The sequence below is a fragment of the Bison bison genome, unplaced genomic scaffold, assembly GCF_000754665.1.
Source record: "Bison bison bison isolate TAMUID 2011002044 unplaced genomic scaffold, Bison_UMD1.0 scf7180017864236, whole genome shotgun sequence".
Lineage (NCBI taxonomy): Eukaryota > Metazoa > Chordata > Mammalia > Artiodactyla > Bovidae > Bison > Bison bison.
Window position 1 is genome coordinate 2,841,042 of NW_011494808.1, and position 10,219 is coordinate 2,851,260.

Sequence of the window (10,219 nt, forward strand, 5' to 3'; positions counted from 1 at the left end):
CCCAGGTGGCGCTAGGGGTAAAGAAGGCACCTGTCAAAGCAGGAGACCTAAGAGAAGTGGGTTCCATCCCTGGGTTGGGAAGCTCCCCTGGAGAAGGGCATGGCAACGCACTCCAGTAATCTTGCCTGGAGATTCTCACGGTCAGAGGAGCCTGGGGGGCTACAGTCCATGGGGTCGCAAAGAGTCAGACACACTGAAGCAACCAAGCCCACGCACAGATGGTCATGCACTGTAGATGGAATTCGGGTTGGAAAGTGGGTTGGGGGTGGTGGGACAGAGGCCAGGAGCACCGTGATCCAAGTCATCAAGGCTTTACTGGGTATCCAACGTGGAGACAGAAGATTAGCCCTTGTGTCCTCCGGGAGTGCCGCTCCCACAGACGAGAGGACGTGAGGATTCAGACATACCAGACGCAGGAGGCTGCAAACCGGCAACAAGACTGAAAAGCAGGCTTCTCCTCTCTGTCTCTGTCTGACTTTCTCTCAGCCTTGCAAGACTGAGAGCTTCAGAGTCAGGTGGACCTGATGGGAGCATCACACAGGCCTTCCCTGGAGCCCCTGACTCCTGGATGCATCCATCTGCCCACCATAGTGTTTATAAAACTCTATTGTGATTGGACACTGGTTTGTCTCTACAACGAGGGACGAAGGTATCATCTTTGTATCCTCATGCTTTGAAGGCCTGGCACGTAATAGAAGCTCCATACGTTGTTTTATGTGACGGAAGACTGCATAAATAAATGCATTTACTGTGACTTTGAACAAGACACTCCACCTTTCTGGGCTGCATCTCCACAACCGTAAAGTGGCATGACTCCCCGGAAGTCCTACTTCGGAGGGTTCAGGGCATGACTATCTGTAGCGGGCCTGGTGCAGTAACTGGCACTCAGACGCTCTATCCCAGGCCATCCTCACGTAAACCTCAGGACCCAGCACACCACACGGCCCTTCCTCGGCAGCGCTCAGCAGAAGTTTGTGTAATACGATGGTTGTTGTTGTTATTCAGTAGTTTGGTCGTGTCCTACTCTTCTCGACCCCACGGACTGTAGCCCGCCAGGCTTCCCCATCCCTCACCATCTCCGGGAGCTTGCCCAAGTTCATGTCCATTGAATCGGTGATGCCATCCCACCATCTCATCTTCTGTCGCCCTCTTCTCCTTCTGCCTTCAATGTAATCCTAGGCACCAAAGAAAAATCCACCCCCCCCCCACCAACTGTTATTTCTAGGTCTCCCAAAGGCCAGAGCGACTTTGAGGACATAAATACTAGAGTCTCCCTGGAAGATGACCTGGGGTATTTCCAGATCTGCAGAGGCTGCTTGCGGATAGCAATCAGGGTTCCTCAGCCAGGATGCCCAGTGGCTGCGCTTACCGCCCTCAGGCTGATCTCAGTCCTTGCGGCTTAGAGATTATGGAGCAGTCGGAAGTGGATGCCAGGGAGGAGCAGAGGGGAGAGGAAGGTTTCAGAAGTGTTTCTGCTGAAAAGGACTTGATGCTTTTGAACTGTGGTGTTGGAGAAGACTTGTGAGAGTCCCTTGGATTGCAAGGAGATCCAACCAGTCCATCCTAAAGGAGATCAGTCCTGAATGTTCAATGGAAGGACTGATGCTGAAGCTGAAGCTCCATTACTTTGGCCACCTGATGGCAAGAGCCAACTCATTGGAAAAGACCCTGATTCTGGGAAAGATTGAAGACAGGAGGAGAAGGGGACGACAGAGGATGAGATGGTTGGATGGCATCACTGACTCAATGGACGTGAGTTTGGGTAAACTCAAATGGTGAAGGACAGGGAGGCCTGGTGTGCTTCGGTCCATGGGGTCGCAAAGAGTCGGACATGACTGAGCAACTGAACAGCAACAGTAGGTCAGGGCCCCTGAGTTCCTAGACGCAGATGGCAGAGCACTGCAGAGCCCACTCCCCACGCTGGGAGCCTGGCCCCTCACGTGAGGACGCCCTCACATGCTCTACTGCCCCTGGATGCCCCTGCCAAGGACTGTGGGCCAACAGACAACCCGAGCTGGTCCTCCTCATGCCTTAGGGAGCTCCTGGCCCAAAGGAAGGGTGGGATTAGGGAGTATCGACTGAGCTCAGAGGAAATTAAAATTCTAGAAAAGAAATTCCACCCCCCCCACCCCGGTTCAGCAAGGAGGGAGATGCCACCCCCGTGGATGATTCCCAGCCCTGGCAGTGGGGTGCAGGCTGGTGTGTAGGAGCTGACACCTGTGCCCTCCAGTGACAGCTGCTGTAGTTCACGTCAAAGACAGCACTGTGATTTATATTCACTTCGGAAAGCGAAGTTTTGTTATGGCTCCCGTGTCAAAGCCAATTTGATTTCCATACATTCTGCTTCTCTTAAAAGAAAATCAAAGGAACTGAAACGAGCAGGTCTTTGGCAGCATCTCACAGGAAATGTTCAATAAGTGAAAGATGAGAGGGGCAGGTTGATGAGGGGAGACAAAGATTGCAGGATCCATGTAATCACTGCAGCCGTGTAAACACTGAGGTCAGGAGGGGACCGCCGAGGAACTGGGTCTACCAGATGTCTTGCCCCTTTGGGTGGTTCCACTTCTGGAAATGGCCTGGATGCAGTCAGGAAGACGGAGTCTGGCCTATCACCGATCTTGTGGCCTTGGCTGGGTCACGGGGCTCTCAGCCTCAGCTCCTTGTGGCCTGGAGACCAGGTTTTGGGGAATTTGCAGGTAGATGATGGGGGAGATGACTGTGATGTCACACACCCTGGGGGCACCACTTGGACCCGACCGGTGTCTATGTGAGTGGCCCCCCTTCGAAGTTGTGCAGTCAGATGGTGTTAGGACCTCCCTTTCCTGCAGCAACAGCCTCAGCCCTCCTGACCCCACAGCAGACATGTAGCTGAGAACGGCACCAGGGGCCCCTAGCTTGCTTAATCAAGGTTGTGCTCTGCCTTCTTTGGGCAAAAGAAATTTGATGATGTTGAGTGTGATGCATGGATCCTAACTGCCTTGTCTGCCCTACCCCATTCCTGGGCACACACCATACTTCTGTGTAATGAAAATCCCATGGACCAGGTGCTTGCATTCAAGCTGAGGTCTGAGGTCAGAGTCCCCATGTGCTCAGGTTCTGTGTCACCTTCTCCACACATGTGAAGGAGGGGCCAAGGAGCTCTGCAGGGGGCTCTTTCACGAGGGTGCTGATCCCATTCACGAGGGCCCCACCTCCAGACCAAGCGCCTTGGGAGGTTCCCATATCCAATACCATCACACTGGGAGTTAAGATAGCAACACGTGAATCTGGGCACACGAGCATTCAGACCACAGCATTGCTCTTTCTCCTCTGCATCCCGACACACGTGTTACACAAGACACGGACATGGGGGTAGTGACAGCAGATGCTGCTGTGAAAAGGCAAGGAAAGATGTTTAAAAAGCTGCCCAGGTCTCAATACACGTTAGCTGGAAACAGCATCGCTTATCTTCGGTCATGGCAGGAGTCAGGCGCTGGGACGAGGCCTTGGCACTAAGTTGACTCAGGGAACTGATGGCCTTTTGCTGATGCCACTGAGGGTCCCGGCAGCCTGCACTCATCAGTGCAGGAGACTTGGGTGGTTTCCTTTTCAACTGAAATACACTTATGGATCACAAGTCCCTTTCAGCCTCTTTGTTCTGGCAAGGCCTTTTTGCACAGTCCACTTTGCTTTATTCTTATTGTTCACTAAGTAGTTGTCAACTCTTTGCAACCCCGTGGACTATAGCCTACTGGGCTCCTCTGTCCATGGGATTCTCCAGGCAAGAATAATGGAGTGGGTTGCCATTGCCTTCTCCAGGGCATCTTCCCAACCCAGGGATCAAACTGAAGTGTTCTGCTACGCAGACAGATTGTTTACTACTGAACCAGCTAGGAAGTCCTTTATTCACTGTACTGACTGTAATTTAATAGTAAATACACTGCAGGGAGGAGGACAGAAACCTGAAGAACTGAGTGGAGACCAACTTCCATTCTTTTCAGCTTGTCTTCTCCTACGCCGTTTCGCTCACGGTTTCATCATTTGAGTCTTTCTCTTTCTCCTCCTTGCTCTTCACTCTCTCAGCCACATCCTTCTGCACCCCTGTAACTCACCCACTTACTCCTCCTCTGCTCCCCTGTGCCATCAAAGCCTGGTGGCACCGTAGCCTGATGACCAGCCCTCCAGGCCAAGGAGCGGCCTCCGCCATGCAGGGTGGGGCTGGGGGTGTATGACCAGCGCAGGGTCTTTCTGTGGCTTCTGTAAGCAGGAGGCCAGAGGGTTGTGAAGGGAGAGCGTGGAACCGAGCCCCCCACCCACTGTGTGTGACTCTGTAGGACAGAGTGGACCTGAGCAGTGGCCCACACACACCCCATCGCCTGTTTCAGGGAAGGAGCACACAAAGGGGAATCCGGCGGACGAGATGGGGTCTGCACCCTAACTGGAATCTGATTCTTTTTCCTCAAAGGTAGCAGGTGAACCCCACGATATTAGGAGACCCCAGACCTGCCTGGAGTCCCAATTCTAAAGAAGCAAATTTTAAAAAATGAACAGCTCTGGTGACTACAGTTAACAGTTCTGTGCTGTGAACTGGAAAGTTCCTGTGAAAGCAGAGCATCAGTGCTCTCACCATAGTAACGAAATGATAATTATGTGGAGTTAAAGGACTCCTTCCTTATCCTGTATGTGTCAAACCATCACACTGTACGCCTGAAACTTACACAGTGTTTCATGTCAATTACATCTCCATAAAGCTGTCTTGAGCTCTGCACACAGAGTCGCCACTGGAGGGGAGAGGCTGTGGGCCTTGACCCTCCCTTGGGTGCTCTCCACGGATCCCAAGTAGTAGAACCCCTTCCCAGGGTCCAGACTCTGCACCCCTTCAGGGTGAGTCTGCATCTGGCTTCTCTGTCGTCCTGGGAGTTGTGTTGTTTGTGACTCGCTGGGTGTGATCTGTCTCCTGCCTGGGGTGAACCCTGGGAGTCGTCCAAGCCTCCTCAGAACTTTGGCCACAGAAAGCCATGTGGTGGGGCCCCTTGGGCAGGCCTCATCCAGATGGTTTATTTCTGGGGAATCTCCATTTTAAAGATGAAGACACCAAGGCTCAGAGAGGTCAGGTAACTTGCCCAAGGTCACACAGCTAGTGAGTTGCAGACCTCGAATTTAACGCAAATGTTCTGGCTCCCAAGTTTATTCCTTCCTGCATACCACACTCCACAGTTCACTAACCAAAGACCATTCTCCAAAACATCAAGTTCCCTGAAACACAGCTATATATGCACCAAAGGGACGCTGCTTCTTCCTATTTTCAGGTTACATAGGAATATGTCACCGTCCTTTTTCTTAACTTATCCTTTGTGTAAAGTGATGATAGTGCTTTACTAGCAAGTGGTTAAGATGAGCTAATTTCCAGGTTGTGTAAGCCAGGCTGTACCTAAATCCACAAGTGGAACGTTGACAAAATTGGTTTCCTCATAAAAACAATTTGTAAATATTTCCTGCCCTTTTGACATTCAACTTGGACTCTAACTTGGGTAGGGAAGCCCCATAACTGTATTCACAATCTGGATGAGGCTCTGGGGGCAGGGAAGGCTGGGCTCATCACGCTGACTCCCCTGTGCAGCATTCACCTGCAGGGTCTGCTTTTCTTTACCGCGTTTCCTTGTGCCCCCTTGTGGCCAAGAGTGACCTGAGCGCCCAGAAGGCCCAACGTGAATTCCAGGGACTGATCCCAGCTGCAGTTTGGGGTGGAAATTCCCCAGGGCACAGCATAGCCCTTCTCATGAACCTGGGTACTTCCCCACCTTGTGAAAGTCAGTTTAACTTTTCTAATTATAACAGAAACACATTTCCAAATTTTAGAAATTTTGGAAAATACAGAAAAGTGTGAAGAAAGTAAAAATCACGTATACTCTGACCCAGCAGAGAGTCACTGTCACATTTTGGAAACATTTTCCCAACATTTCTTCTATGCACACACACACACACACACACACACACACACACACAAATATACAGCATCTATTTAGTTAACACATAATGCATGTATTATCAATCTATCACCAGTCCAGAGTTAAGCCATTACCAATGTCCACATCCATGGGGCTTCCCTGGAGGCTCAGATGGTAGGGAAATTGCCTGCAGTGAAGGAGACCTTGCTTTTTCTTTGAGTAAAATGGTAACATATGCATACACACACATACACAGAGTTACACTGTACTTAAACTTTTGTTCCCCTAACCCCACTTTTTTAAACTGGGCCTTTCCCTCAGATGATCAGATATTAGCAGAACACATGGTTGAACCATACCCCCAAATATGGGTGTATTACAATTTAATGAACCCTCTAAGTGTCGGCCATTCAATTTAGTTCAGTTCAATTGCTCAGTCATGTCCAACTCTTTGTGACCACATGGACTATGCACCATGCCAGGCTTCCCTGTCCATCACCAACTCCCGGAGCTTTCTCAAACTCACTGCCATAGAGTCGGTGATGCCATCCAACCATCTCATCCTCTGTCGTCCCCTTCTCCTCCTGTCTTCAATCTTTCCCAGCTTCAGGGTCTTTTCCAATGAGTCAGTTCTTTGCATCAGGTGGCCAAAGTATTGGAGTTTCAGCTTCAGCATCAGTCCTGCCAATGAATATTCAGGACTGATTTCCTTTAGGATGGACTGGTTGGATCTCCTTGCAGTTCAGGGGACTCTCAGGAGTCTTCTCCAACACCACAGTCCATAAGCATCAATTGGTTTTTAATCTCCTGCTGCTGTAACTCATTCAAGCTACTCAAGATGAACCTCTGCACAAGTCTATTGCCTTGAGGCAAGTTGTCAGACCTGGAGTTTAAGGGTACCACATACACCCTAAACATATAACAACATACTCTTGGATCTTTGTCCCTGTCCCCTGGAAGCCATTCCTCTCCTTCACCTGACCCATCCTGGGCAGTGAGGAGCTTTCACCTCTGGGGCCCCCGAGATCTGCTGCCCCCTAGAGGAGGCTCACAGAAAGGGCTAGTATCTCCTCCTCAAAGATGCCAAGGGGTCCTCACCCTTCATCACAATTCTGGAGTCCTTGAAAGCTTCTGAACTGTGGTATTGGACAAGACTCTTGATAGTCCACTGGACTGCAAGAAGATCCAATCAGTCCATCCTAAAGGAAATCAGTCCTGAATATTCATTGGAAGGACTGATGCTGAAGCTGAAACTCTAATACCTTGGCTACCTGATGCGAAGAACTGACTCACTGGAAAAGACCTTGATGCTGAGAAAGATTGAAGGTGGGAGGAGAAGGGGATGACAGAGGATGAGATGATTGGATGGTATCACCAATGTAATGGACATGAGTTTGAGCAAGCTCCAGGCGTTGGTGATAGACAGGGAAGCCTGGCATGCTGCAGTCCATGGGGTCACAAAGAGTTGGACACAACTGAGTGACTGAACTGAACTGAAAACAAACCAGAGGGCCCCTTTCCTTTAAAGAAACAGAATTAAATACTGTTGCTGGCTTCAGAATCTTAATTTTCCTTACACTTAGGGCAATTGAGATACCAAATCTTCACTGTAGGGTTTCTGTTCTCTATTTTTTGTTCTTTTTTTTTTTTTTTCATTTTTGGGAGTAAAACTATACTAACCCTTTGAGATTTTCTCTCACAAAGGTAACAAAGGCAGACAGAGCAGGTTATCTTGACTAGAGCAGGTGACCTGTGTTGGAAACCTGCTCACCAGGACCTCTGGACACACACAGAATAGACGCTCCCGGGTTTGTGCTCATCCATCAGTTCTGAGCATGGTGCCCTGTACACAGTAAGCACTTAGCAAATGTCCCACAAAAGAAGGAATCTAAAGTACCTTCCCTGCCCTAAAATTCTGGTTCTAGACATTTAATAGGAAAAGAATGCCAGGTGATTAGGATTTGGACTGAGAAAGTCCTTTCTATGCCTCCCAAGATTCAGAACCCAGTGTGGGTGGGCAGGGTGTGAGAACTAGCTGTAGTTTGGAGGTGGCCGAGGCTAGAGGCTTGATGTGAATGTTGAGAGTAACTGTGGATCCTGCTAAGCCAGCAGGGTCAGAGTGATGGGAAACAAAGGAATGATTCCCTCTGTAGCTGCTGTTTTCCAGAACAATTTTTTACCACCTTCCTGCATGTTGGGAGAGAGAGGAGGTCCTCTGTGTGTGACCTGGGACTGGTATTATCAGGTCCCTTCACAAGGAAAGACTTCGGATGAAGAAGCCCAAGGAAGGAATGTTGCCAACTTCCTGTTGAAAGTGGTTTTTATAGACTTTAATGACCTGCTGGGCCCGACAAAGGCCAGGTCTGTGCCAAAGTGCAGGCTGGAGTTGTGGTTCTAATATTCGTCTGGATGTGAATAAATCTAAGTTTGCTTGCATGGCTTTTAATCGCCTATAGCATATTAATTTTCATCTGTGTTATTAACTAATGAACATTTTCCACGTGCCAGGTGGATCATTGTGTACTCTGGATACATCACCGTCTTTACTATCGACTACAATCCCAGGGACAGGGGAGCCTGGTTGGCTGCCATCTATGGGGTTGCACAGAGTCGGACACGACTGAAGCGACTTAGCAGCAGCAGCACAATCCTCTGAAGTAGACCTTATTTGGTTCTGTCTCACAGATGTCGAAACAGAGACGTAGAGTTGTACGCCAACAACCACAGGGTTGGCAAGTCTGAGGTGCCAACCCAGCATCTTTTGACTCCAAAAGTCATTTTATTTAGCCTACTAACTTATATTGCTTTGCCAATGACATTGATCATTTTCTGCCTCATTTTCCAAGTCTCACATTATGAGTCCTTTGGGAGCAAGCATCTTACTTATCTTTTCTTAGCCTGAAATGCTTAAACACAGCAGGGAAATCATCTTTACCTCTGGTTTCAAGAAGCAACCTGGTATTATGTTCTGAGTATCAAAGACTTTGTGGGGCTTTCTTCTTTTTATCTTGAAAAATAATTTTAGACTTACAGGAAAGATTCAAGAATAATGCAATGAAGATCCATAGATCCTCCACCTAGATACACCAATTGTTAACATTTTGAATGTTTTTTCCTGACCATTTGAGAGTTTGTTGCAGACACACACTATGTCACTTATGAATAACTTTATATATCTCCTTAAAAAACAGGCCATTTATCCATGCATGCCTGTTAGCATTCGAGCTCTGTCGCATCCGACTCTTTGCAACCCCATGGACTGCAGCCCATCAGGATCCTCTGTCGATGGGGTTCTCCAGGCAAGTGGGTTGCCGGTGCCCTCCTCCAGGGGATCTTCCTGACCCAGGGATTGAACCCACATCTCTGTATCTTCTGTATTGCACAAGGATTCTTTAAAGCTGAGCCACCAGGAAGTCCCCATTTCTGCATAATCAAGGTATAATCATTACCCTCAGGAAATTTAACATTGTTACAATACTAATACAGTCGACATTCAAATTTTCTCAATTGTCCCAATAATGACCCTCAATAGCTGCTTTTTGTTTTTTGATCCAGGATGCAATTTAGGATTACATGGCTCTCAGGGTCATATCTTTTGTCTCCTTTAATCTAGAACACTTGACTAGTCTTCTTAACAGTTCATGAAGTTCACGTTTTTAGAAGAGACCAGGTGGTTGTTTTGCAGAACTGCCCCTCAACTGGGTTTGTCTGTTTCCTCCGGAACGGAGAGAAAGCACTTCTTGGGCGAGTCATTCTCACACAAGACGTCAGTCTGTACCATCCCCGGCGCTGCACAGTTCCATCACTCGGTTTAGGTGATGCGTTTGATGTGAAGGTAACCTTTTCTCTTCACTAAGTCATCTGTGGGATAATACTTTGGAACTGGACGAATATCCTCAACCGTCCACCATCTATTGATGAATTCTGCCTGACGCAGTTCTTGGTGGCTCCAAAGCGGGGATTTTCTGTTTCTGTAATTTCTTGTACGTTTATGAGTTGGAATTCTTCTCTAAAGGAGAGCTGTCCCTCATCCACCCCTTCTCTCCCTTTGGATTACTCCTCCAGTGTCATCTTTAAGTCATGCCACTTACCCCTTGGGGACCTATGTTTCTCACCGTTAAGATGAGGTGACCTAAGGGCCACATTCTTGAATTTCAGTCACTCTGAGACGAAATCCCCTCATAGGCCTGTCAGGTGTCCGCCGGAGAAAGACGCGGCAGCGGGCGACCCCTCCGCGGGTAAAGGTCGCTAGTGGGCTCCGCGCCTTCTCGCGAGAGCGGGCCCCTCAGGGG

General features: G+C 48.9%; 1 long non-coding RNA gene across 1 annotated transcript; it reads right to left on the bottom strand.

The window, feature by feature from the left end:
• Nucleotides 1–7,565: 7,565 nt before the first annotated feature.
• Nucleotides 7,566–10,202, bottom strand: LOC104993227. Its single transcript, XR_825808.1, has 2 exons — nucleotides 10,043–10,202; nucleotides 7,566–9,350 (listed from the first exon to the last, which is right to left on the bottom strand). It is a non-coding gene; the product is annotated as an uncharacterized LOC104993227 (long non-coding RNA).
• Between the last annotated feature and the right edge of the window lie 17 nt (nucleotides 10,203–10,219).